We start from the raw sequence: 27,048 nt of genomic DNA, 5'->3' as shown, positions 1-27,048 counted from the left end.
TTTGAATTTTTTTCCAGCTACTCATTCAGCGGGAATCATGTCAGCAGTTACGGAACTTTTCCGAAGACAGCATATACATAACTCCGTTTGAAATGTAGCTGAAACTATAACTTATTATGTGCAAAAAACTTGGAAACTATCGATCGAGTATTTTCTTTAAAATAAAATCACGAAAATCGACTAAATTGTCATTGGTTACACTGGTATAACACCTTAAAGAATTCGCTTAGTCGATGATTCTTTGCAAACTAGCAGAAATAGGAGAGTGATGAGTCGATCATACAACTGGCATAAACACACGGCATGAGCTAATACCAATTTATTGAGGTACCCACAGGAATTTAACTGGATACCTCTTTTCTTGTTATAACATATAAACTTTGGATAAGAGAGTGGAGAAGTGGCAAATATAAATCGGCTTTTGAGAGTAAACTATGCTAAATTTAGTAATTCAGAAATTATAGATATGAGCTCTTTAAGCCAATATAATTTACATATGATAATTTCTGTTAATTTATATGTAGATTATGCCTATCTACTGTTAATACTATTGCATATGCGACAAAATTATAGAAATTTCAATTGAAAGCAGTATTAAATTTTAAATGAATAAAATATTGAAGTGTTAAAATTCACATGTAAATACTAGGTGACAAACTTTAAATCACTAAATATTTAGCAACATGTTCAAAATTCATTTCTATTATCTGACAGTGTTTGGCAAGCGTGTAGATTTAAAGTATTTTATTTTATTACAAAAACATTACTGGATTTAAACGCCACACTCATGTGCGAAACACCTCCATTTGGGCCACACATACAAACACACACTCAGACTCACGCAGGCACAACTGCCAAATTTAGCCCATCACGCTGTCAGCTTTACTTATCGGTGATTTTAAGCCCGAACTAAACCGTAAAGTGTGCAACGAAACCAGAAAAAAAACAACGAAAAATAGAAAAACGAAAATAAGCGAACACGGCGTCTGCTTCGAATCCTATTACGTTCATTGAATTGAGTGGCCATTTATAGATGTTGAGCAAACAAACTGTGGTCCAGCATAACAATGTGCGGGCCAAATAAATGTGGCAAGTTCGTAATGAGCTGCAAAAGCCAAATACAAATAAACGCGCACACACGCATATATACAGATGTGTGTAGGTAAATATGAAATGGACGAAGGGTTTGCATGCGTTTGTGTGTGCATTTGAGCATGAAGCATGTAATAATTCACTGTAGGCAAACAAATACCCGTAACAATAGCAGAAATTTAATATGAAAATATTTTCGCTGAATATAACGAACAATCAACTTATAAATGTGCATATGTACGCGTGTGTTAGTGTGTGTGTGTGTGTGTTTGCAATGCTAAGTGGTATGATGGAAAAACAATTTTATTGATTTAATCCACAAACCGAGATACAGTGCTATGCAGTTGAAACAATAATAGAGTTTTTCAATCACGCACACATTTAATAGTGTAAAGCAAAAGCCAATGGCACTTACACACACATGAAGGTATGTTCGATAGAGATTATAGCGCTGCAAGGCCATTGAGTAACGATGCAGTCAAATTGACTAGTTATAAACTACTTTCTTTAGTACTAGCATGGACCAAAAGCCGGACAAGTGTGAAGACTCTCTTTTTTCATACAGTAATTGGCATTATTAACGTGTTGATCTTCTACGAACTATGAATTCAGATTTCAGTCTAAAATATAACAGTTTTAGACCATTTATACCAGTTTTATGATAGTCATACCAGTTTTTCAGTAGTTTCGTCACTTTCAGATAAGCTATAACAGATCCAGACCTTTTATACCAGTTTATACCAATTATACCAGTTTAGACCAGTTCGTAAAAAATGCATAGTAATCTAGTTCAATATTCTCAGAAAAAAGAACTTTAACAAATAGTTCTCATATCTTCTTTATCGTTTTTTGGAAAAATACTGATTCCCGTAATTATGCACGCTTTCAGAACAAATTTTCAAAAAAACAATTTTTTATAAGGCCGATAATTCTATAATAATTTTCCTAATTCTAGTTTCAAACAGTCATCTTTCAAACTACTTCTCTACTAGACTACAGCATAACTATCGAACACTTCCACGTGCGTGTTTGTGTGCGTAAAAATATTTATTCAAATTTATACGAGTTTTGTTATTATGGTGTGCGAGCGCGTGTACGTGTTCGTAACTCCCTCCGGGGCAAAAACTGTAATCCACAAGCTAACAAAACAGATTTGAATGCAAAAACAATAATACACAATAACATAAATGTCGATGTGTGTATAGGTGTGCGTGTGTTCCTTTACAAAAACACTTTCGCATATGTTGGCAATGCTGAGAATTTACATATATATATATATATTGTATTTATCTATGTTTTTGCATCTCAATTCAACAATATTGTTCCAGAATTTCAAATAACACAAGACAATCGCTGGCGATATTTTGCCGCCAGTTAAGTTGTAGGAGTTTTTATTATTGAATTGCTTTGTTTGCGCCATTCTCTTTTTTCATTTATTTACATATATTGTACTCACAAACTTACATACATATAGTATTTCTTGTGAATTTTCTATATTTTGAATTTCATGCGTATTTTTCAACAACTTTATTGGTGCATAGCTTCACAACTCTTACCAGTGTTGCCACTTTGTAGTAGTAATTTCGCTCAGATTTTCTAAATTCCAGTTTTTGTTGGTAAAGGGTCTAGAGTTCTCCTGACTCTTATAAATCTGGAGAATAAATTGTTTGAGAAGTTGAGGAAGAGTCCACAAGATAGATATAGTAATACAAGAAATATTCTCTTGATCAAATCATTTGCTAAATCTATCATAATAATATTAAGTGCATTTTGGCACAGGGGTAGTTAGGGAAGCAGTAAGAGGATGCTCCTTTCATTATAAATCGTATTTCAATTAATGTAAAAACTGAATCGAGTGGCAACCCTGTTGAATATGAAGCCTTTATGTACATATATATGCCTCTACAAAGGTATGCACCTCCTTTCATATGCTCATATGTAACATCTGTAATTGCAATAAGCGACGACCGCTTCTCCGCCCACAACATAGCACAACCAAAGTCTCATTTCATTCTCAGTTGCGTGGCATTGTTCGAAAGACTCTTATAAATACAGATATATATGTATATAGAGATGTAAGTGAGCACGCGTGTTTAGACTTCTAGCCATTGCATGCCGCATTGACATAAAAGTATTTGTGGAAATGAAGGTTTTTTCGCAATGGATGCGTTCAAGTGGAATTGCTAACGTTTCCCCAATATCAGCGTAGATGCTCATCCACATATACAACAAGAACAACGTGCGTAAATAGAATGGTATTCGTCGTAAGCATAACAGCTTGTAGCAATACAAATGTTCATATATTCATATATATATGGAGATGAGTATGTGTGGAGATGAGTATGTGTGGAGCTGAGTATATCCGCTTCGTTGCATTTAGTATTTGTATGCAGATTTCCCTCTTACCTCGCCACTTTAGCTCAATCACTCACAGCACGTTCGATTTGTCTGCCCGTGCACTCGCATAACAACCACTCATCCAATTGCTTAAATACCCGTTAGAAATTGATGATTATGAAAATAATGCTTTAAGTTTTTAAACTGACCATATCTCCATTGATGTGATATTGTATGTTCCAGTAAGTTAGCCTAAGTACCGCACTATGTAATCTGTTATATGGATACTATACGAATATATGGAATAATTCCATCCACCTTTTTCAAATCTCATAATTAAAGTCATGAAACTACCAAAATTTACATCGACATGCTCTTTAATTTTTAATAAAGTTCTTGAGCTCAAAATTTTTTTTTGGATATGTGTAATTTTTTTACTTCAAATAAACTGAACTCCTGTAGGACCCCCAGAGGTGATCTAGTTGATGATGGCCAGAGTATACTGAACTTGTGGAGGGAACACTTCTCCAGTTGACAGTCATAACTTTGAAGTCGTCGATACTTTTGTCTATCTAGGAACCAGCGTTAACAACACCAACAATGTCAGCCTCGAAATCCAACGCAGAATCACACTTACCAACAGGTGCTACTTTGGACTGAGTAGGCAATTGAAAAGTAAAGTCCTCTCTCGACGAACAAAAACCAAGCTCTACAACCCCCTCATCATTCCAGTCCCACTTTATGGTGCAGAAGCGTGGTCATGTTGTTCGAATGTGCGAAAGTGCTCCACCTCTGAAAGTGTTCGATGCAGTACCCGCTGGTGGAAGCGGAGGAAGAGGGAGGCCTCCACTCCGATGGAAGGACCTGGTGGAGAAGGACCTGTCTTCACTGGGTATTACCAATTGGCGCCAAACTGTCAAAAGGAGAGATGCGTGGCGCGCTGTTGTGGACTCGGCTATAACTAAATAAGCGGTGTCTACGCCAGTAAAGAAGAAAAAGAACTGGATTAGTCTCTTTTATGTAACGTACCTTTGATGAGAATTTCAATTATATTGCACATTATGGGAACAGTTTAGGAGATCTTCTTTGAAACACTACTGAAACCATAAGATTGTTCTTTAACATCGCATGGTCTCAAAGGTCTTACAAAAATTACATCGAACTCAACTACTTCAGAATCAAAAAAATAGATAGCCTCAATTCCTAAGGGGTGCCTTGCAATTTGTTTCAATTTTCCAGTATTTGTGCGCATATTGCATCTTACGATTGAGCCGATTTCAATGATTCATTGGGTTTCTCCACTACATTTATTGGCCTGCGGTGCCCTTGTGTGCGCTGTGTTGTATTGCCTTGCCATCGTCGTCGTAACAAAATGAAATATCGGTGCTGCAATGACCTGGAGATGTTTTCCGGTGCTGTGCTGGTCGGCCGGCAGTGTTGCTATTGCTGTTATTAACCGAAATTGTTGGCATAGTTTTTATGCATGTCGTTATTGTTGTTGCTATTGCTATTATTGTTGTTTTATGAAGTATTTGTCATTTTCATTTTGGGGTTTTCATTTTCATTTGACTGAGTTTTCGATGTGCCACACAATTGATAGAGCAGATCAATGGATGACTGTATAATGCGAGTGTGTTTGTATATAGCTGTATAGATATCTAGGTGAGTAAGCCGCTCTTTGCTTTGGCGGTTGGAAGATAGCTTCTACGTTGTCGTCTGCACTCCGTCTCCTCCCCAGATAGTTTGTCTTGTACGGAATTTTTATTATTCCCATGTTGTTGTTATAAATGTTTGTTGTTTTCTTGCAGGGTATTTCTTCGATGATTGAACAGATAACAAAAACAACAACACCACACAGCTAACGAATTAGGTATCTTCATGCATTTTCAAGTTGTTGTTTGCTTTTCGAAGTATTTGCTGTGCTTGATGTCTCTGCCACAGCGTTGCTTTGAATGTAGAGTAGGCACTTGAGTGTGAGTGTGTGTGCGTGAGCATTTACCTACTTAAAGTGGGCTTAAAGAGATCTGCGTTTGTAGATTTTAATTATTATCCCTCAATCGTTGAACTCAAGATGTTCACCGAGCAAAGCCAATGGCAGCAACAACAACAACGACAATGGCAACAGAATTGAAATGAAAATTAGGTGTGACCTCAACACAGCCCGTCCGTAGATAAATTGTGGCGATAATTGGCTCAACATCGTAGACTTTGCATCTTAACACACACACACACCCCTGAGCTGGGCGAATCGAAGTGAAACGTATGCACGTTTGCCATCAGGGGAATCAGTGCTTAAATAAGAAACTAAAGCAATTTCGTGCATTTGTGAGCCATACGGATTTATATGACTTGAAGTTACGAGCTGAACTAAAGATTACCCACCAGCACTATTCCGAACGACGCCACAACTCCGCTACTCCCCTCCACACCCAGTAAGCGGTGAAAAAAGCGTCGGTCATACACTCATTGCTTATCTGCCTTCATTTTTATTTTATTTGGCACACATAACCGCAATTTCTCGATGGCGATAGCTGTTATTCTAATGCTTTCGAAAAGCTTTTGGTTTTGCTAACAACTCCCCAGTTGCTGATAAACATAAAAATCCAACAGCCAACAATTTAATGGAAGTGCATTCAATGCGAAATTCTCGATGTATGGATGGGCGAAGAAGTGTGGTGTGAGTGTGCTCGCCAAATACTCGTATATCCATTGAGTGTTGAGTGTCAGTGGAATCATTAAAATATCGTCGCCAACGTTGCGGACCACCAGCAGAAGACGTTCGGGATGAATCAACCCTTAAGTGTATCCATTGGACGTTGGCAAAAGGCGCTTGATATTAGATTTCTTCGAATTTGATATGGCGGGCGGTACAGTGTGACGGTTTGAGAAAAAAGGTGCGAAAGGAAGTTTACATCTATAAATCTGAAAAAAAAAATTAAGAGAGTAAGATGAAGGGATAAGGAGATAGAGAGAAATATAAATAGTTAGAGAGGAAGAGACAAAGATAGGAAGCTAGAGAGAAAGAGAGAAACATAAAATGTAGAGAGAAAAAGACAAAGATAGGGAGATAGTAACAGAGATAGAAGGAAAGATATAAAGATAGAGAGAAAGAGATATAGACAGAGAGATAGAGAAAAAGATAATTGAATGAAGAGAAAAAGAGAGTGATATCGAGTAAGAGACAAGGAAACAGATATGGGGATATAGAGATAGGTTGATAGAGAATAGCCGCGCTGTTGTGGACTCGGCTATAACCGCGTAAGCGTTGTCTACGCCAGTCAAGAAGAAGAAGAAGATGGAGAAACATGAACAGAGAGCCATAAAGATAGGATCATAGGAGAAAGAGAGAGACAAAGAAAAATTAATTATATTCTACAATATTTTACTACACTTTTTAGACAGTAAGTAATTTTTTCTATGAAAAGAGGCCATATATTTAGAAACTATGTTATGAGCATCATTCTTAAATTTACCAAAAACGGATCCGTAGATATTATTTACAAAATGTGTGGTCAGGAAATTCTCACCTGGAGAGTTCGAGTATTTTTAAGATCAAATTCAAGATGTATGGTTTCTCGGAACAGATCTCATCTTTAGATCTAGCATTAAGATGTCCGCTTAATCATATTAAATTTCGAAATACTTATTGTACAATATTTATTCACTTAAATTACCAACCGCGACCCACTGTTATTTGCCCGTCCAATCATCGATTGGTTTGTCCGATTCGTTACGCTGTTCAAGAAGATTTACATAAGTTTATGGAGCGTGTTGAAGGCAAACGAAATAAATTGCAACGAAATCCTATTAAGCCATTTCAGCAAAGAATTCAGCACTTGCACTCGCCCACGGGGCACAGAGCGTTGACTGGAGCGGCAGAGACCGTGGCATATGGATGAATGAATTGTGGGTGCGAGGACAGGCGGAAATCAATAAATTGTTGCAAAAGGATATTGCATTAAGGAGCAGCGCGCCAGCCGCCAGTAGAACGAAGCAGCCGAGCAATCGGGAAAGAAAGAGCATAAATAGCAAACGCAGCAATAATATGAACGCGCTCAGTCAAGCGTAGAGGTGCCGGGTAATTTATACTAATTCGTATATCAAATACAAGAAAAAACTGAAAATCCGAAAATTGAAAAAATAAAAATAAATTTCGCGAGAAAAATCATGTTTGCGTGCACTTGCATCAAGCGAGAACCGGAAATGCGTAGAAGCTTTGAATTTTTCGATTAAAGCTTAAATTTCACTTTTTGAAACTGCAAATATTTGGTGAATTTAAAATTGTGCTCGCACAACAATATGGTTAATTCTAAGCTTAAACTATGTGCTTGCCGTTTGCCTATTGCCCTTGGTGGTCGAGTGTTGCATTGGTCCTGCAGCAGGCTGGCTGCTGCACATGGCAGGCGAGCGGCACTCTGTTCGGGCGTATCTCTTGTTTTTCACTCACTTCAAGCCGCCTGAAGTGCTTAATGCATTTTCCGGCTTCGCATTTTTCGACTGTTGTTTTTCTAATCTCTTTCATGTATTTTTACTCGGTATTTTTCGCCTGCTACAAAATCCAGTTCATGCATGAAACGTAGCGTCGTCAGTCAAGTGCAACGAAAAACAATTAAAGTGAGTGTATGATTGAGTGCAATGCCAGATAAAATTTCGAACATTTTCGGTATTGAACATAAAACCTAACAGTAAAAACTCGCAAGCGCATATGTGCACACACTTAATTACGGTGGTGTACATATTAATAGGGATGTTGGAATGATTTGTGTTGAATTAATTATTGATTTTCGGGTTTATTCGCAACCAAAATTCATTTCTTCACGGTCTGCGTCACGGTTTCTGTCCTAGTCCGAATTCCTGGTTCACTATTTTTAAAACATTTGAAAAAATTAAAAATATTACAATACCCATATATCCCAAAATAGTATACAATTTGACTTCTATTGCATTCATTCTTCTGCTTCAAGACATCGAGTTATAGAGAACTTCGAGTTATAGACGTTCGTGTTAGGGAAGTTTAACTGTATATGTAAGTCTCAAAACGGTCCAGATAATGATACTTATTCGAAGACGTAGTTTTAAATGCTGCTGGTGCTTCAGATATAGTTTTCCACATTTTCAACCCATGTAAGATAAGGAAATATGTATAACCAACTTATCAGTTCTCAGGAAACAATTCGATTCTACACAGTAGAAATATGCTCGCCGAGGCCGCCGATTAGGAGGCTGAAGACCCACCAGAACATAGTATCACGGACCACGAACGCAGCCACAAAGAAAATAAGTACTCCTCCTTTAACTCCTCACCCTAAGTAGAGGGAATGTGGACGCAATGTACATAATCCTCCCATAGACTAGACTAGGATGTAGGATTTGCATGTCCCAAAGAATTTTTTTATTTAACACCCGCCCTAAAATCAAACTCATTGAATCAGACTATTTCGTGGAACTGTCGAAAATAATTTACTCAACGTTGCAGTGTTTTAGATTTCTTCGCCAAAAATGCATTTTACTGTTGGGGATTCTCAAACTGAGATCCGGAAGGATATTCAACTCAGACTGAAAGAGTATGTGTCTTATATGCAGATCTTTTTAATCCGAAGGACTCATTTCGTGACATTCAACACAACTTGGATCCATACTCAACAGAGACTAAGGAATAATCGAAACAGTAGACTTCATCCGTGAACATGCTCCGAAGATATCCATATTTAATTCCTGACGTCTGCATGCAGTTTGCGTTCCACTAAGGGGACATACTTAAATTACGGTTCCCATGAGAGTCGGGTCTACGAGACTGACTAACTTTTTAGTGGAGCGACGTCTAACTCATAAATTTATCTGCGACCTTGAATTCGTCAAGTTAGTGATCATGTAAAAAAAAATCTTCTGACGTTCCTATTTTTATGAACTCCACTGTATAAATTCACACACTGCTTGAGTACTTATGCCAATAGATATGCATGTGAATTTTTCACATTTCCAAACATTTCCCATAAGTGTTATCGAGTAGTATATGGGGGCACAGACGCACACACTCTTAGGCAAGTGGCTTGAGCACCAAACTCTCCAGCTGTAAGGCACTTCGGCACACGAATTTTCAATTGCGGCTTATTTTTCACATAAAAATTTGTATAACGCACACTCGTAAAAGGCAGGAAAGTATTAAATGCATTTATGGTTGGCACATACATACCTACACATATGTATTTTAGATCTATAAATGGCTGTGTGTATGACGCACTTCCCTTTTATGATAAGTGAAAATTACATTAAGTCAATAATTTTCGGAAATATCAATAAAGAAATTTCTAAAGTAAAGAATTTACAACAAAATCTAGCAAATAGCTTATCAACACACACGCACTTATGCTGTGGAACGCTCGCATGGCACTCAAGCAATCTCTTTTATGGTACTGTTATAAAAGTTTTTCTTTGTAATTTGCTTAAAGTTCAAGTTCAAAGCAATCACTTCAACACTTTTGGAGCATTTTTAATTTTTTATTGGCCTTTAAGGCGGCACATGCACACATCACTTGGAGAGCGGTGGGGGTGGCCGGCAGATAGAACCATTAAAGTAATCCATACAACACTCCATCTTCCTCCTCCTCTGTACGTTTATCTAATACATTGGCTCTTTAAGCTTTACAATCGCACTTTTGTCACGTCGCTATAATATTTTCCTCCCCTCACATCGCTGCGATGTCACCCTCCCACTGGATATGCTCAATAAAACACTTCATCCATCTTTTCACCGCCAAACCACACCACCTCCTCCACCGTCCATGCCGAGACAGCCTTCTTTGGTGCTTTCCATTTTCGAGATTTCAGATGATAGCAACTCCATTAAATCGTTTCGGTGACATCGGTGATGTTCACCAAATGGCCGTTCAATTAGTTTGGTATTCGGTTTGGTGATAGCATCGCCAGCCAGAAATTTCCATAAACATTTATTGGGCGGAGAGAACAAAAGTACCTCAGCAATGGGGTTTTAAACGTACACATACGCACACACGCACATGCTTAAAAATGCCACATTTAACACCTCAATGTGGGGGTCAGCATAAATCCCCTTGGGGATTCATTTATTTGGGGGAGTGGCAAATGGATATTGCATACGTGAGAAAAACGGCAAGAAAGCACCATGGATCTTGTTTGGGGTAGAGAGCGAGTGGTCTTGCATTACTACAAGCGTGTGTGTCGCCAGCACTATCGAAAATGAAAATGAAACGCTTCGCTTGGCTTGGCAACCATTTTCAATTTTAAACAAATTGCTTTATTTAAATTGTATTTGTACCTATAAGTGGAAGAAGTCATAAAACAGAAATAGAAATTGAAAACAATTTGGTTTGCAATTTTAGAAATGGAAAATTATTTACTCAACGTTGCAGTCTCGGAGACTTTTTCGGCACAGAGGCGTATCACTGTTAGGGATTCTCAAAATGAGTCTCGGGTAGTTCGACGCAGATTCAAATAGTACGGGTCTTGTATACATACATCTTTGCTCTAAAGGAGTTTGCTGATTCTTTTCGTTACCATCGAAAAACATGGATCTAAGCACAGCATATCCCAAGGAACAGTAGAACAGTGATACCCCGCAAACTTACTCCGAAGAAGGTGGAACTGTCCCATCGACCGAAATGGTAATGGCCATCGGGTTCTGGAACTCACAAGGTATAATCTACATCCGTTAACTGGACACGGGAAACGCGATCCCAGGACTCCACAATACCAATTATTGGATGGATTCCATATCATATACCAGAAAACGCATCCAACTGGCGAAGTAAAGGCGCTCTTTAGCCATGATAAACTGGACGAATTAGGTTTTAACTGTTGTTCAATCCATCGTATTCTCTATGTTAGGCCCCGAAATGATAAGTGTGCACCCTTTAGATAAAGAATCTTGAATATATTTTTTGTAGGGTTTATTCTAAATATCGAACCTATTTTTGTAGAAACCTCGGAGCTCCAAACATAAAAAGAACTATAAAGAACATAAAGCTCTTTTAGCCTGAAATTAATTACGACCCAGTTTGTTTAACATTGATTTACTACATAATACATCCCAACGAGTTGTTATATTAGGAAATTTTAATTTAAAGTGACATCATTTTAATTTTGTTCCTACCCATTTCATTTTAAATTATTTGACACATTCTCTACTAGCATATCCTCTTTAACCTATTTAATAGGAGCATCTGTTTACGCTTCACTTTTATGTATTCGAGCTTGAACAACCTCAATCAATCTTCTACCACTTGGATCTGTATCATTGTTTTATTTAACAACTGCTTGTTCTATCAGTCACCAAGTCAATATGACAATAAGCAGAAAGTAAACAAACCGTCCCTTACGTAATACGCCGTTAGCAACACAAGGCCCACTCCAAAATATTAACCTACTCGCCTACACTTCGCAAACACTCAAGGGTACACTTGGCAACCACAAGTAAACCACTTGCAAACAACCATGCCCATTTGTAAGTACCGCTATGTACGTCTGTAAGTTACCGAGTGAGTATACAAATGCTTGCTGGAACCTCTACGTTTGTCAAATATCATCTGGACAGCAGCTGATTGCCATTACCCAAACAAATAGGCTGCGACAGCGTGCAGGACGTTGTAGACTTCCAAGTGCCATAAGTGCCGCCCATATCGGCTGTGTAAGCAGTGAGCATCCTTTTTTCGTTACGTTCGACGATTTTGACGTTCACGACTCCGCCGTCGAGTGTCAAGCGAAATGATGTGTGGTTTTGAATTACATTTTAAATACCCTTAAACACTTGAAGCAAGCATCATTTGCTACACAATCAACTCCGACCAAATCGAAATGGCGGCGGTAAAGTGTCAACGGCAAAGGAGCAAAAAAGAAATGACAGCGAAACGGCAGAAAAAATGATTGGAAAAAGACGCTTGCTCAACTGGGATATTGAGGAAATTTAATACATGAAAGAAGTCAAAGTAAACATAACCGAATCCCGGGTGCGGAGGACGTGTGTAATATGTTGATGGCATTACTGGTGAAATCAGCCTAGTCGTTGAATGAAGGCGTATATATATTTACGTTATATAAAGGGTGGTCCAGTTGGTGTTTTCCTTGTTCGATAGTCAGCAGTAGTTACGCTTCTTGATAAAGTTGGAAAACTGGTATCTGAAAGTTAGATAAAACAAAAGGTTAGGTTAGGTCAGATTACGTCAAGAGGCAGATCTCCACGACTACACAGAATCTCACTTAGACAGCTCTCAACTGTCGATTGTGGCACCCGAATATTCCTAACGGATGAAAAGAATCCCACGATTCGTCACAGCGCTTGGAGTCTTTCCATAGTTCATAAGTCGGCTTATGTCAATTACAGTCGTGGAGGGTGTGCTTACCGAGATGTTTAACTTCAGTCTGGAGAATCCTAAAGATCGAAGAAAGAAGTGCTTAGATGACAATGTGTTGTTAGGGATTCTTTTGTCAAATAGTTTCGCCAGTAGTTTGAGCGAGTAAACAATTCTGTCAATCCCTAGATGAGAGGTCCTAGAGACACCGATGGACTCGCTATTGATCTTAACATCTTATACCCGCATATTACATGGTTTAACATTCTAATTCAACAAAACATAATCGTTAAAATTGAATTCACCCTCAGAGAGAGAGAGAGAACTTTTGAGAGGAATATAGATTGAAAGAAATATAAAAAGGATGGGATAGAATGGGAGGAAGATGTTTAACGAACAATATTTTAAGAAATCCGACTTCGAATACCTAAACAGAATATGTAGCAATCACATCGGGAGGTGAAAAAGAAGTCAACACCAAGGTCGTGTAAAATTGGGTCAATAGACACACTCCCAATTGTCATCCAAGCCAATTCACTCTCTAACGCACTAATAATGTAAAACATATTACTTCATCACATGAAACCACCTTGTATGTGTGGCAAATATGTCAAAAATAAAGCAAAACTGCGACAGCAACACCTTTTTGTTTAAAAATTAAATTTTTTCAGCAAATAGCATAAATGTGTAAGCAACCTTTTACAAGCGACGAAATGGCATGTCGTATCCTGTTAGTGAAATTTTTTATATGCCATGCCACAAATGGCAGCAAGGACCAGGCCACACACGCACACACACACGCTTCCCCTGTGAACCACCCGCATGCGTGCCATATGCTATGCGACACACTGCTGTCGATCTCTGTCCAACGGCGAAAATGCCCAGCTAAGTTGTGTATGTATGTGTGAGGTAGGTGCCATAACCACCAAGCGAGCACCAACTGCCGCACATCCTGTGCACACACAGCGGTCGATCGGATGTTTAGTTGATTGCTCGGCCTATGTAAGTTGACAGCAAAAGCGTGGCCAACCAGTGCCACGTCCCTTGCCAGCGTCCTCGGTCGCTCCTACCGCAGCGCTGGCTGCTTTGACACCTTTTTTCGATTAGACCCCGACTCACTTTCTCCGCATGCTCCGGAAATTGCAAAGGCATGTTTTACGCTATTAAGCAAAGCGCAAAAAAAACCAAATTTGCACAAATGCGAGCGAGCAAGAAAAAAATTATACTTGCTCACACAGTGAGGCCACAAAAACAAGGCATATCCTTTTTGTTGGACGCCTCCACCGCCGCCACAAGGCATGAAATGCGTGTGCAAGTGAAGGGTGCGGAAAATCAATAAAGTTCCATTTAAAAAATTCAGTGGCATGTTTTGCATGCTACCCCATCTACCTACCAACCGACTCACTTCACAATAATTTCTCACCAACCAATTCAATTATGAATGCCATTGAACGACGACGTTGGCATTGGCATTGGCGGCAATATTGGAGTTCATACGGTAGCGCTTAGGGCCAATGCCGGCCCTGCTGTGTCCCTCTGTCTGTGTCTGTGTGACACGTTTCAGCGCCAATTCAAACCAATTTGTTACAGTTACTTTGCTTTGAGCTCCAACACACGACTCGTCCAGCGTTAGGTCGTGCGGTCGGTTGGTCGGTCGGTGGCGCAACAATGCCTGCTGGCTAAAAAGAATCACTGCATATTTGCCTATGCTGATTTTGACGCTCTCTAGCTCCACAATCCCCACCCTACCCTCTCCTTTAGGCTGTAGGATTTGTGGCATATTTCCAATTTTGCTCAATTTATATTCGTATTTCCGAAAAGTGTCCTCCTCTTTTTGTTTGTTTGCTCGCCGACACTTTTTTTGTTTTGCATTCGCCTATTTTGGCTTAGACTGGATTTGCTCTGATTGAATTTGGATTTTATCGGCTTACATTTCAGCCTAGGCTAGGCCAGCAGAGGTTGCCTGCATTCAAAAGTGTAAAATTACGCCTTTAAATATGCTCATTTGGAAATATATTTATGCATGCATATATTTATTTGCTTATCTGTATATTTGCCTGTGCGTCTGCTGGTTCATTTATAACTGATTTCGCGGCGCTGCATTCAATTGTTTGAAAATAAATTAATTTTATGGTGCTTTATGACAGCTTTATTTGTTATATGGACACATAATTAGTGCTCAATGGCCGCACACAATCGTATTTCAATTTCGATGTATTTATGTTTCTGTTTGTCCTTAGATTATTCATGCTTATTGCTCTTCCCTTTCCCGCGCACACTTTCAATCCTTTGCATGTCAAGCCAACGTCAATGAAATTTAGTGCGAAATATTATTCATTGGCGGTCACACCGCAATACAATACAATAATCATTTCACAAACAAGTACAGTGTGGACTAAATAACTAAAACCACTGTACAACAACCTCAGGAGTAAAATCAAACGCTTTTATTCATAGACATTTGTCCAGTATTACCATTGGCTCAGAAGTTTATTATGAGTGGTCAAATACATTCCTATTGACACCTCAGATCACCTTGATTTCCTATTCTCGCAGTGTTTATTAAGTTCATTTTTGCTTTTGCAAAATGACAATCCCTAGAAAAATGAAGTCTGTACAATTCGAATATAGAGCATCCTCTACTCAGTCTTTATCTGCTACCATCAACTCTTTCCACAATGATTATCTTCCAATCTGGAATATTATTTAATTGAAGGTGATACCATCCGATTTAACGACTTGACAAGAAGTTTCTATGACAAAGTAGTCAGTAGTCCGGATATCAATCACTTAGCCACTGGGCCGTTGCGACTATCCAGATTCTCCTTGTTTCATATTTTAATATGGATTCCCATTGTCCAATAAGAGATCTATTCCATGAGAGTGTATCTCACGTTCTACTGTGAGTTGGTAGGTTATTGATCTTCAATTATTAAGTAGGAATACTGTCCACTTCAGAACATATACTACTTTTCCCATTCAACCAGTAACTACCTATGAAACTTTCTGTAGATCGAGTTCTCTTTAGGTCATTTCAGTTTAAGGAAATACTGTACCAGAGTGAGCTAGAAGTTAATAATTCCAACTTTTTAGATCGTGAATTGTACGATTGTATAAATATAGAGAAATAATATAACTTACGTGATTTCCAATATAAGAAGGAAACATGTCCAAGTATAAGACTATTAGCAATCCATGCTATTAATTGATTAAAAAGTGACTTTTTGTGAGAGAGTTTCGATATACATTAATTTGAGTTGTCTACTTCTCTTCTCAAATAGATAAAAAGGTTACCGAGGATTATTGGTTTCATTGAGAGAATGCACTTATTCAATTTCTGCATAAAAGTCCTATCTGGCATCAAAAGAAATGGCATGGACCGGCCACGGAGACCACCAGATGTTAGTCACTCTAATCTCCTTCTGGGATTATTCTGGAGTGATGGCGAACCGTGGACTATTCCGAAGTCGAAGACATATATTCGTATTGCAATCATCGCTTTACCGTCGGATTTGCCAAACGGATAATGGCAAATGGAGCCTAATAATACTGTACCTAATAAAGGCGCGCATTTGAGGGACTTATATATTATTTAACCAAAAATCTTAATATAGTTGTGGAGATTTAGAGCAGAGTTCTGACTTTATTAGGGTACGCCAATTATATTTGAGATCTACTCACTTGAAAGATTCAAGGATTCAGTTATACACTTTAAATACTTTCAAAAGAATTTGTAGATACCTTTCTAAGGTGATATACCGCTTGTTATTCTATCTTTGTTTGATTATGCCGGTTTAAGCGACTTATACCAGTTGTTCGATTCGATTCGGACATTTTCTGGGTTTTACGAATCGAAGAAAAATATTATAATTATATTTTAGGCAATAATTCCACAATTTAAACAACCCTAATGTACACACAACATACCAGCATGCATCGAAATAAATATTTGTTGACATTCCTTAGCCTCCCAAAAGTAGCATTTATCTAAACAATACTGTTTAGTAGTCTGTACTAAGGCATTTTGCGGTTTAGGATTAATTGACTCAGATTCTATGCATATCTATCTACACACACACACACATATAGATCACACATACAACTTAAAGACATATTTGTGTGCACATTAACATGCCATTGTGCCTTATTCATGTTGCATGTCTGCACCATAGTAATCCCACTGCAGCCATTGAGACCTACCTGCTGTGTACATATAAATTAAATTATTTATGTTTGTGTGCTTAGGCTACTGCAAGTGATTGTATGTGTGTGTGTGTGTGTGTGTGTGTAATTGGATTTACGAGTATTTACGAATGCCCGAAACGCCATATGTGACACTGCTGTTTAGAATTTCGACTAATCACCGCGACCACCACTGGCGGTCTGTTTGCGTTTGAAGTCCAAACAAATTGGCATAATTTATGTGAGCCTTTGACTAATTCCCCCAGCTTAATTTTGGGTAAATTCGGCCGACGAAAACAGCAATACAAATGTAGCGAGTACAAGAACAACAACTCTCCACCAGCGTTTGCCACCAACAGTTATTGGTCGCTGGTTTTGTTGTTGTTATTGCTGTTGTTTTCTGCTGCTGCTCTCTTACCCACAAAGCCGGGCATTTAATCATTTTCCGCCCTTCAGCGTATTTTTTGATTTTGAAAATTTTGTTATTGTGAAAATTTAATAATTATTCACTTGCGGCTCCATTGTACATGCAACAACGCAGTCTGCTCAAATATTTAATTTTCTAAAAATCAGTGAAATTTGATACTGCCTGCTAGAGCTGCGCAGGATAACGAAATTCTCAAACTCAAATTAAAGCGTACAAAGCGAAATGCCGATAATTATGTTGCCGATAATATGAAGGAAATGAGCTGTGTGGCATATGCTTGTATGTGTTTTTTTTTTTTAATTTTTGCTCCTTCGAGCGTATGTCCTGTTTCATATTTTCCAACGCAGCGCAACAAATCGGTCGTAGCCAAAAAAAGAATAAAATAAAACAGAAACAAGTAAGGAAAGACTAAGTTCCGATGTAACCGAACATTTTAAACTCTCGCAATTTATTTATTTAATTTTATTAATATAATACACAATTTGACCCACATATTCGTCATATATGTATATGGTTTAAAGTCCATTGAAAGTTGGAAACCCTAATATTATATGGTGGAAGTTAGGTGAAGTTATGACCCGTATTTTAGGCACGGAGATATATTATTAAATGAAAGATATTCCCTATGAATTTCTTCAAAATATCTGAGAGACTTACCGATATTTCCGGTAAAAAAAATAGAAGCCCAGAGATCCACATATTCGATATATGGGGCCTTGAAAATTTATAGTCCGATTTCGACGATTTTTAAAAGGGCGATGCCACACTGTAAATGTAGTATTTGTGCAAAGTTCTGTTCCGATATCTACTACTTTATATATTGTAAAGTAAACGGTTCAGATCGTCTTTGGACTATTTTCACAAAATATTATTGGGATGCAAGGGAAATATTACAAACCGAATTTCATTGAAATTGGTTGAGTGGTTTCGGAGCTATGGTTTTTGACCCCTAAGTGGGCGGAACCACGCCCATTTGAAATTTTGTATACCATTTTGAGTGCAGCACTTCTGTACCATCTTTATAATGAAATTTAATGCTTCTGGTGGTTTTCCTTACTGAATTAAAGCATTTTTAGTAGTTTTCAACATAACCTTTGTATGGGAGGTGGGCGTGGTTATAATCCAATTTCTTCCATTTGTGGACTATATAAGGAAATGCCTGAAAAAAACGACTCCTGAAAATTTTGTTAATATTGCTTTAGTAGTTTACGAGATATGTACAAAAAACTTAGTAGGGGAGGGGCCACGCCCACTTTCCCAAAAAAATTACATCCAAGTAATTTGTACTTAATTTAACTTTAATAGCTTTTTTATTGCTTAGTAATAGCTCTTTATGTAATTTCAGTTATCGTCATTTTGTGGGCGTGGCAGTGGTCCGAATAAGCCCATCTTCGAACTTAATCTTCTTATGGTGCCAAGGATACCTAAATTTTTACTCAAGTTACAGCTTGCACGGACTGACAGACGAACGGACAGACATCCGGATTTCAACTCGTCTCGTCACCCTGATCATTTTGATATATATAACCCTATATCTAACTCGTTTAGTTTTATGTCTTGCAAACAACCGTTATGTGAACAAAACTATAATATTCTCTTCGGAACTTTGTTGCGAGAGTATAAAAACAGAAAAAAATAAACAAGCGTGTGTATGCTTGCCACAATGTTGTTGCACATTCATTGAAACATTATTAAAGCGACTACTGTTGTTCTCTTGCTGCGCTGCGCTGTTGCTGTTGCTGTTGCTGTTCAATGTTCACGCCATATGGCACAACACGGCAAGGATAACAACAGGATATAACAGGATAACACAACTGTGCGGCAACAGAAAATAATACCGTAAATCCCCTATTAAAATAAATGTGAAACAACAACGCTAATAATAATTTGCATTGCAGCTGAATGCTGAAAAGTAATTTCACTGTGTGTATTATACAATATTATGCATTCAACGGCGGCCGGGCACTCACCCAATTTATGAAGTGTCCGCGAATCGCTGCATGTGTGCGTGTGTGCTTGCGTGATGCATGCGTCGCCGCCGCTATAGCCAAAACACAACGCGCGGTGTTGAAGTGTCAGCTGAGGCTTAATAATTATGCGCTCAATACAAGCACAACAACACAAATACAACCAAAATGCATGCGTGTGCGTGTGCGTATGCGTGCTTGCATCCGTTCACAAGTGAGCAACCAATAAATACCTGTGCAATTTGATTTATTCACTCGAGCGCATAGATTCGCAATTGTAGAGGAATTTATAATGAAATTGAGTAGCACAAATGTCGAGTAGTCTCCACTGTTGTTGTTGTTGTTGTTTTTATAATGTATGTGATCCAATTTCCGCATAACACAATTACACAGTCCCACAACCACACACACGGAGAGAGACAGACACGAATTAATGTTGCTACCACTATTATTATTATTATGGAAATTACGCGCGCCGATGTTGTGATAATGCACTACTGTCTGTCCGTCCATTTTGTGCTGGCAATTGCTTTCCATATCGAATTCGTTGAAAAGCGCTTTTATTGCTCAGATAAATGTTAATCTCTATTTAAATTGATTTAAAATGGTTTTGTGCACAAAGGCAGCTAAAATCAATCGCATCGAATTAAATACGCCGGCATAACGCGAAAGCAATTTTATGTTTAATGAAGGTGTCAAATAAATAAATGAAATCATTAAATATATTAGATTGAATTGTGCTGGCACAACTGATGGCATATAAATTAAAAAAAAAAATTAAATGAACTTGTAAAAAAATTATTACTTCTTCATAATTCAACGAAAAAAATATTTTTAATTAATTAAAAAAATTAAAAAGGTGGCAACACTGTTCTAAGTAGGGTCTAAAATAAAGTTCAGAGTTTTTATGCATGCTCCCTCTAAAGCAATTGTGTTACTTACACATTTTTTTTTCAAAGTAAAAGAAAATATTTCAGTAATGTGGCAACGCCATCACATATTTCTTGTAATAGAGCCCGCTTAAATATCATTAGACCGCTTCACCGACAATAGATTCACTTGAATGCATGTATGGTAAAATCTCATCAAAATTTGGTATTTTTACAATTTCGTATAGTCATCTCCAGCCTAAAATCTGAAATTTTTTAACAAAAATCCATAAAATCCGACCAATTATTTTAATATTTATGATTTCTAATAACATTTTCCAACCAAACTATACCTAAAGAATTCTAATAATTCTTAAAGAGCAAAAAGTTACAATAGATCATAGGTTCCAATCCCAGTCGAGACGACATCTAGCCAATGTATTTTCGGCACAAAAAAGAATCTCAGAACAGCAGATGAGTCTATAAACCTCAAAGAAATTTTGAACAAGACCACATTGATCGTTTGACACTTCTAGATCTTTACAAGGTAGAATCCATTTCTTTTGGCTACTACTTGTGAACTAGAGATGCAGTATTATCTCATCTTAGAAATAAAGATTATTTTACCCTGAATTACTATATTAGGACTATCAATCGTTTCAAAGATATTCATTCTATAAACAGCAAAGAAATTTTTACCAAGTCCACAATGATCCACCGTTTCCTCATTTGACGCTTATTGGTCTTAACAAGGTAGAAACGAAATCCATCTCTCTTGGCTACTACTTCTGATCTAGAGATGCAGTATAATTTCATCTTAGAAATAAAGATTATTTTACCCTGAAATACTATATTAGGACTATCAATCGTTTCAAAGATATTCACATTGATTCCTTGTATGATCTAAAAATGGGAAACTATATATCCTAAAGCTCTACAAGTCGCTTATCATTCCTGTCCTGCTTTATGGTGCAGAAGCTTGGACGATGTCTACATCAGATGAGACAACACTTGGAGTTTTCGAGAGGAAAATTTTGCGCAAGATTTACGGACCTCAGAACATTGGCAACGGCGAATACCGCAGACGATGGAACGATGAGCTGTACGAGTTATACGACGACATTGACATAGTTCAGCGAATAAAAAGACAGCGGCTACGCTGGCTAGGTCATGTTGTCCGAATGGACGAAAACACTCCAGCCCTGAAAGTGTTCGATGCAGTACCCGCCGGAGGAAGCCGAGGAAGGGGAAGGCCTCCACTCCGTTGGAGGGACCAGGTGGAGAGCGACCTGGTTACACTTGGGATCTCCAACTGGCGCCGAACTGCGAAGGAGAGAGAGAGGTGGCGCACTATCGTCGATTCGGCTATAACCGGCTAAACGGTTGCAACGCCAATCACATACATACATATATCCTATTGCATATATTTAAGACTAAAATTTCTCCTACTTAATACCAAAACCATGAAATATGTTTATATTTTCTTGTCATTAGTAAGATCCTTTGAATCTTATATTCGTATCACCGCGTAGTAAGAACTTCTTCAGATTCAGAGCAAATTAAATCTCTTCCGAATCTAACAGAAAACATCTCCGGAGAGAGTATTGACAGAGTGACATTTTTCGAAATCTTTTGAGAATAATACCAACATGTCTTTGCTAAGATACTCAAATTAGGAAGCATTTTCAGTTTATTATGTAGAAAGCCCCACGAGAGAATGTGGAGCTACTACTCACGATCCAGCTTGTAGGCTCTTCCTAGTAACACTATATAAACCTGATTGCTTTTCGTATATATGTTTCCTATTAGGAAGCATTTCCTTCGCATCGTAACAGAACCTAACCTAACTTTAAACAATGAAAAACTTCAACTACTTATAAGTATTTACAGTAATGTGACAGACAGACGATTTTACATATATTCCCTTCATTTCTGAACTTAATATTTTAGCTTGTGGCAAGTAAACGCTTGTCCGTCACTAAATTTGAACTGTAACACACATAATAATCCTTCGCCGCAATAACTGTCTCGGATATCCGCTGAAAAGAGCACAAAAAATATGAAAAATAAAAAAAATAAATATTTTATGTATTTGCAATACAAGATGGATAAAAATGCTTTAAAATAAAATACTTGTATGAATGTAAGTATGTCAGAAGTATTTATGTTATTCCACTGGCAATATCCTTATGAAAAATAATATGAGGGGCGTTTCGACCCGAAAAAGGGCGATGCGAACACATGTCGGCTTTTGGCAGTTTATCCGCTACTCAATCAAAGTTCAGCGGCTACCTACAAACATATTGTGTTTGCTCTCTAGTGTGCTCCCTGGTTTTGTTTTTTGTTGTTGTTGGGATTAATTTGTTGCTTGTTTCACTCGCTTATTTACTGATCAATTATGAGGTGAGGGCAGGACTTAAATGTACATGGGTTCATATGTTTAAGGGCTTTTATAAATCGCCATATGGTGTTGTACGAATTATTGTCGGTGTTTGTTGCAATAAATATTGCTTTGTTGTTATTTTTCCCGCCGCCTAAAACGATAAACTTCAATGATTACACGATTTTTTATGAAGTGTTCAGTTGCGAACAGGCGGTTAATCTTCGATATGTGAAAAATAATTTATAAGCGCGCGGACATATTTTGGTGTTTATGTGCATGTTTGAGGATAATATCTTCTGTCCATAAGTAAAAATATAAGTTTCGAACACGCAAGGTGCGAGGCCAATTATATGTGAATATCAACAGGAAAAATTTTTTATGGAACTAAAAGAAAAATTCTGGTATGTTTCTCAATAAGAACATGTTTCATTGAGGTCCAATCGGATTTAGCACAGTCCATAATGATATTTCTTCTTTTCCAGAGATTATTTTCTTTATGAATTCTTCCCTTGACTCCTTAAGCTAAAAATTGTGTATTTACTTTAAGTTAAAATATAAAATTCTGGAGGCTTCTCTTTCTCCTGTAGATCGCTGAACAATTAGTAGTAGATTATTGAACAATGAAGGATAGTATTGTGTAACAATAATTTTGATAAATCTGGCAAAGTTGACAGTCTTTGGTTGGACATAACTTGGGTTCAATCCGGGTTAGGTTAGGTTAGGTTTGTAGGCCGATCTCAGCAAATACAGAAGATCTCACTTAGACAGGTTAGAGCGTTATCCATTGTGATACCAGTAAACTCCCGGTGGATCAAATACCCTTAAGATTCAGCAAAACGCTGAACCTACAAAACCTTTTTTAACAATCCGGGGACTTCCACTCAATTGTCGTGGGACGAGTAAGCGAAAATGGTAATTTTTCTTATACTCCTGTGGCAAATACTCGGAAAGGGATAGAGTCTCTCTTCAAAAGCGATTTATAGACACCATAACCATATTGTACAATATCAGTTCTGTACGTTTGAGTATGATAGTAGTATACATTGATCTCGCTCCGAACACTGCCGGCAGACCTAAGCCTGTATGGATCAAGGTTTGGACTTTCTGAAGTTCGAGTTCTTTAGGTAATTTCTGATTATTTAGATGACAGTAAGGACTAACTAGACTAACTACATGTCATTCTACCATAGGGATGGATAATAAGTCTAAGGCTACGCTAAGTACCTACAAACCCTTTTTATCAACTCTAGAGTTCCGCATAACTATCTTTCGCCTTTCGAGCAGAAGATGCTGTATTCAAAGAAGTAACTAGAGACTGTAGATGATTATTTTTGTCTGCTACATGATATCCATTTTATCAAAGATTGATATTGAAGTTCCTTAAATCTAACTTCTATATTCATTCAGCGTGTTTAAAACTATGTAATTTTCTCCAAAAACCCCGACAAGAACCGATTCTTTCCATGTAAGATTTTTTCCCTCCTAGAATTTGAACCTACTATTTTGAATTATTTGTTGCGCACTCAATTCCTGTGCTGCCACAGTCTTACGTATACACCATTCTTTGTCCGCACACGGAATGAGATCATTGTAAATTCGACAATGCGGAAAACAATCAAATTCCAGCATTGTGAAAGCATTGTTTAGGCGGCAAGGACAAGGTAGAGCGTAGCCATAGAAATTTATATATTTTCATAACACAAATTGCATATATCAAGGTTCGAGCATAATATTATTGCCTTGACAGCAGTTGTGAAAAATATCTGCGAAATAAAACATAAAAACCAAGGGGAAAATGTGGTGCCACACAAGCGCAAGGATAAGGACGAGTAAGCAAGCTGTAAAGGATATGACGATTTAGTGTGACGCCAATCAAATGGAAAACATAAAAGCATGAATACAACGAAAAGAGCAATCAAAGCGAAACAAAAAAGCAAAATTGTAAAATAGAAAAATAGAAATAGTTCGTAAATACATTTTGATCGATAAATTTCAAGTGAACAATAGTTATTCATTTCAATAAGCACACACACACACACTCACACGCATGTACTTGTCTACATGTGTCAGCGCTTGTATCGCTCGATATGAGGTCCATTGTGTTCGGGCACAACGCGTGAAACAAAGGTGGCTCCAATGAAAGCCGCGGGATAGTAATTGATGCCGAACACAATCAACCCAACACACAGGAGAGCGGAAAGCCTACACACACACACAGCCAGCCAAGTGCAGCGCACGGACTCAGCGGAGCACTTCATTCACACATTAATCAAATTCAGCCGAGCTCCAAAAGACAATGCTTCCTCAATTTTCACACACAACACAGAGCGAGGACTTTATTGTTTTACGAGTATATGCGATTGATGAATTCTGCTATGTACAGTCCCCTGTTTGCAAAAAAACAGAAAGAATGTCAACAAGGGAAGTATCCGATTACAATCTCGCCTGCGTGCAGACAAATGACACTCAGCGCTAATGCAAAAAAAAAAGGGCATAAATTAGCTGAGTACCTCAGAAGCGGTGAGGCGGCATCATACGCGAAGGATATGCTGCACAGGATGTGACTTTTTCCGTATGCTCGTTTGTTTATTTTTCTTTAATGGCTAACAGCTCTTAATTATGTAATCAACGATCAGCATTTGCTTATGTAAGTCAAAGTCACTGAGAGCGGAAGCGCTGCTTGAGTGAAGTTTACGCTAAATGGCAGCTGATTAAAAGCAAAATTCATATATTTTAATTGAAACCGCAGACGAGTAGATATGTATGAGTTTGAGAAAAAATATGCAGAAGGAAGTTAAATTTACTTCCAGTTGCGTTCTTCTTACTTTCTGGTACTTTGGTTATTGATTACTTATTAGATGAACATAATGTGCTCATGCAAAACTCGCAAATGCCATCTTGATGTTGTTCTTTTAGGAGTTTTTGTAATTAATGGGCAGTTTTCATCAACTTTTTTTTAATCCCAGGACATCAAATAGCCAGACAGAGGCACTGACCATAATTAGAAATCTGATATTTCCAGTCTACACTATCAGCATCCCCATTAAAAAGGAAAATGAGGTTAGCTTGAACACTTTTTCAAACATCTGCGTCATATCTTAGGACATGCTTTTGGAGGAGACATGGTATAAGGTACACTTGTCCCCTAGAGTGATTCTAGGTTGGAGAATTCAATCGTTTGTTTACGATGGTTCCACCAAGTCTGAAATTACGAAAACTCATCTTATGGAAGACTGTGTGATCGAAGACGTGAATGCGTTAACTATTCATTAGATGAGAGAAGACATTTCGTCCAATGATCCTTCACGACCATATTCATTAATTATTCATTATTCATATCTAAATGATATAAAACAGAACAAATGATGTGATTCTTAAGGGACATTGATACTGATGTCATTAGGATAAGCAAAATTTGTTCTATCTTATAAAAAAAGCATGAGTTCGAACTCGCTTTCCTATACATTACAGTAATCCCAGACAAGTCTCCTTATCTGAATGCTTCTATAATCTCAATGCCATTTGATCCAGCCGAATAGAGTTGGCAGATATATAGGTCCAATGCGACCCTTAGCTTACTTGTTATTCAGCAGCGCTATATCTAATAGACGGGTAAGGGACACAATTCTTGGATTGCGAGTCTTCAATCAGAAATTTTTCTGAAGTTAACTCTATAGAAATTAAGTATACACTGTTCATAATTACCATCTAGACCTTTAACCGATGCTTATATCAACTCTGAACCAAGTGCCTTCAGCCTTTTCGTGAACTGTTCTTCTGAGCCAAACTCCACGCTTTGCTACAGCGCAATATTCAAATTCTTCTTTTTTCTGAAATGTCGAAGATGGTCATATTTATAGGTTGGTGTACTTTATGTGTTGAGCCTTCTCAAAACCTGCTTTAATTTGGGTTTTAACGATGTTGGACGGTCTAAAACCTCTGCCAGACATTTTTACTTGGTGAACACATTTTGCTTACCCTACAAATTATGGATTACCATCGTTTTAACCATCCTAAAGATTCTCTATAATTCCTATAAAAAAATAGTAATGAATTTGAGTACTATATATCTTAAGTATAATTTATTATCATATTTTGAAGGTTGTACCAAAGATCTGCTGAAGCTAATATTATCGAAAGAAATATATGTAAATAATTAACTGAAAAGTCTCAAACTGAAGTGCATAAATTAAACAATATTTTAGAAGATTCAGTCTCCATTTTCTATTGATACATATTAGAGAACAAAGCCTAAAACCGCCGTATTCATGACAACTCTTTAACCATTAACTCCAGCTGCAAACCGTTCAACCTTTTGGAAGCAGGCATAAACACACTAATTATCTCACCTACCGCAATTATATAGGTTGGAATATAAAAACGCGAATTATCATGACATTTCCTGCAGCTGATAAACCTTTTATTTTCACTTTCAATAACAAAATGTTTAGCAGTTAGTTTAGAGCGC

Source organism: Zeugodacus cucurbitae, chromosome 6, assembly GCF_028554725.1.
Source record: "Zeugodacus cucurbitae isolate PBARC_wt_2022May chromosome 6, idZeuCucr1.2, whole genome shotgun sequence".
Classification (NCBI taxonomy): Eukaryota; Metazoa; Arthropoda; class Insecta; order Diptera; family Tephritidae; genus Zeugodacus; species Zeugodacus cucurbitae.
This window is presented reverse-complemented; position numbering follows the sequence as displayed.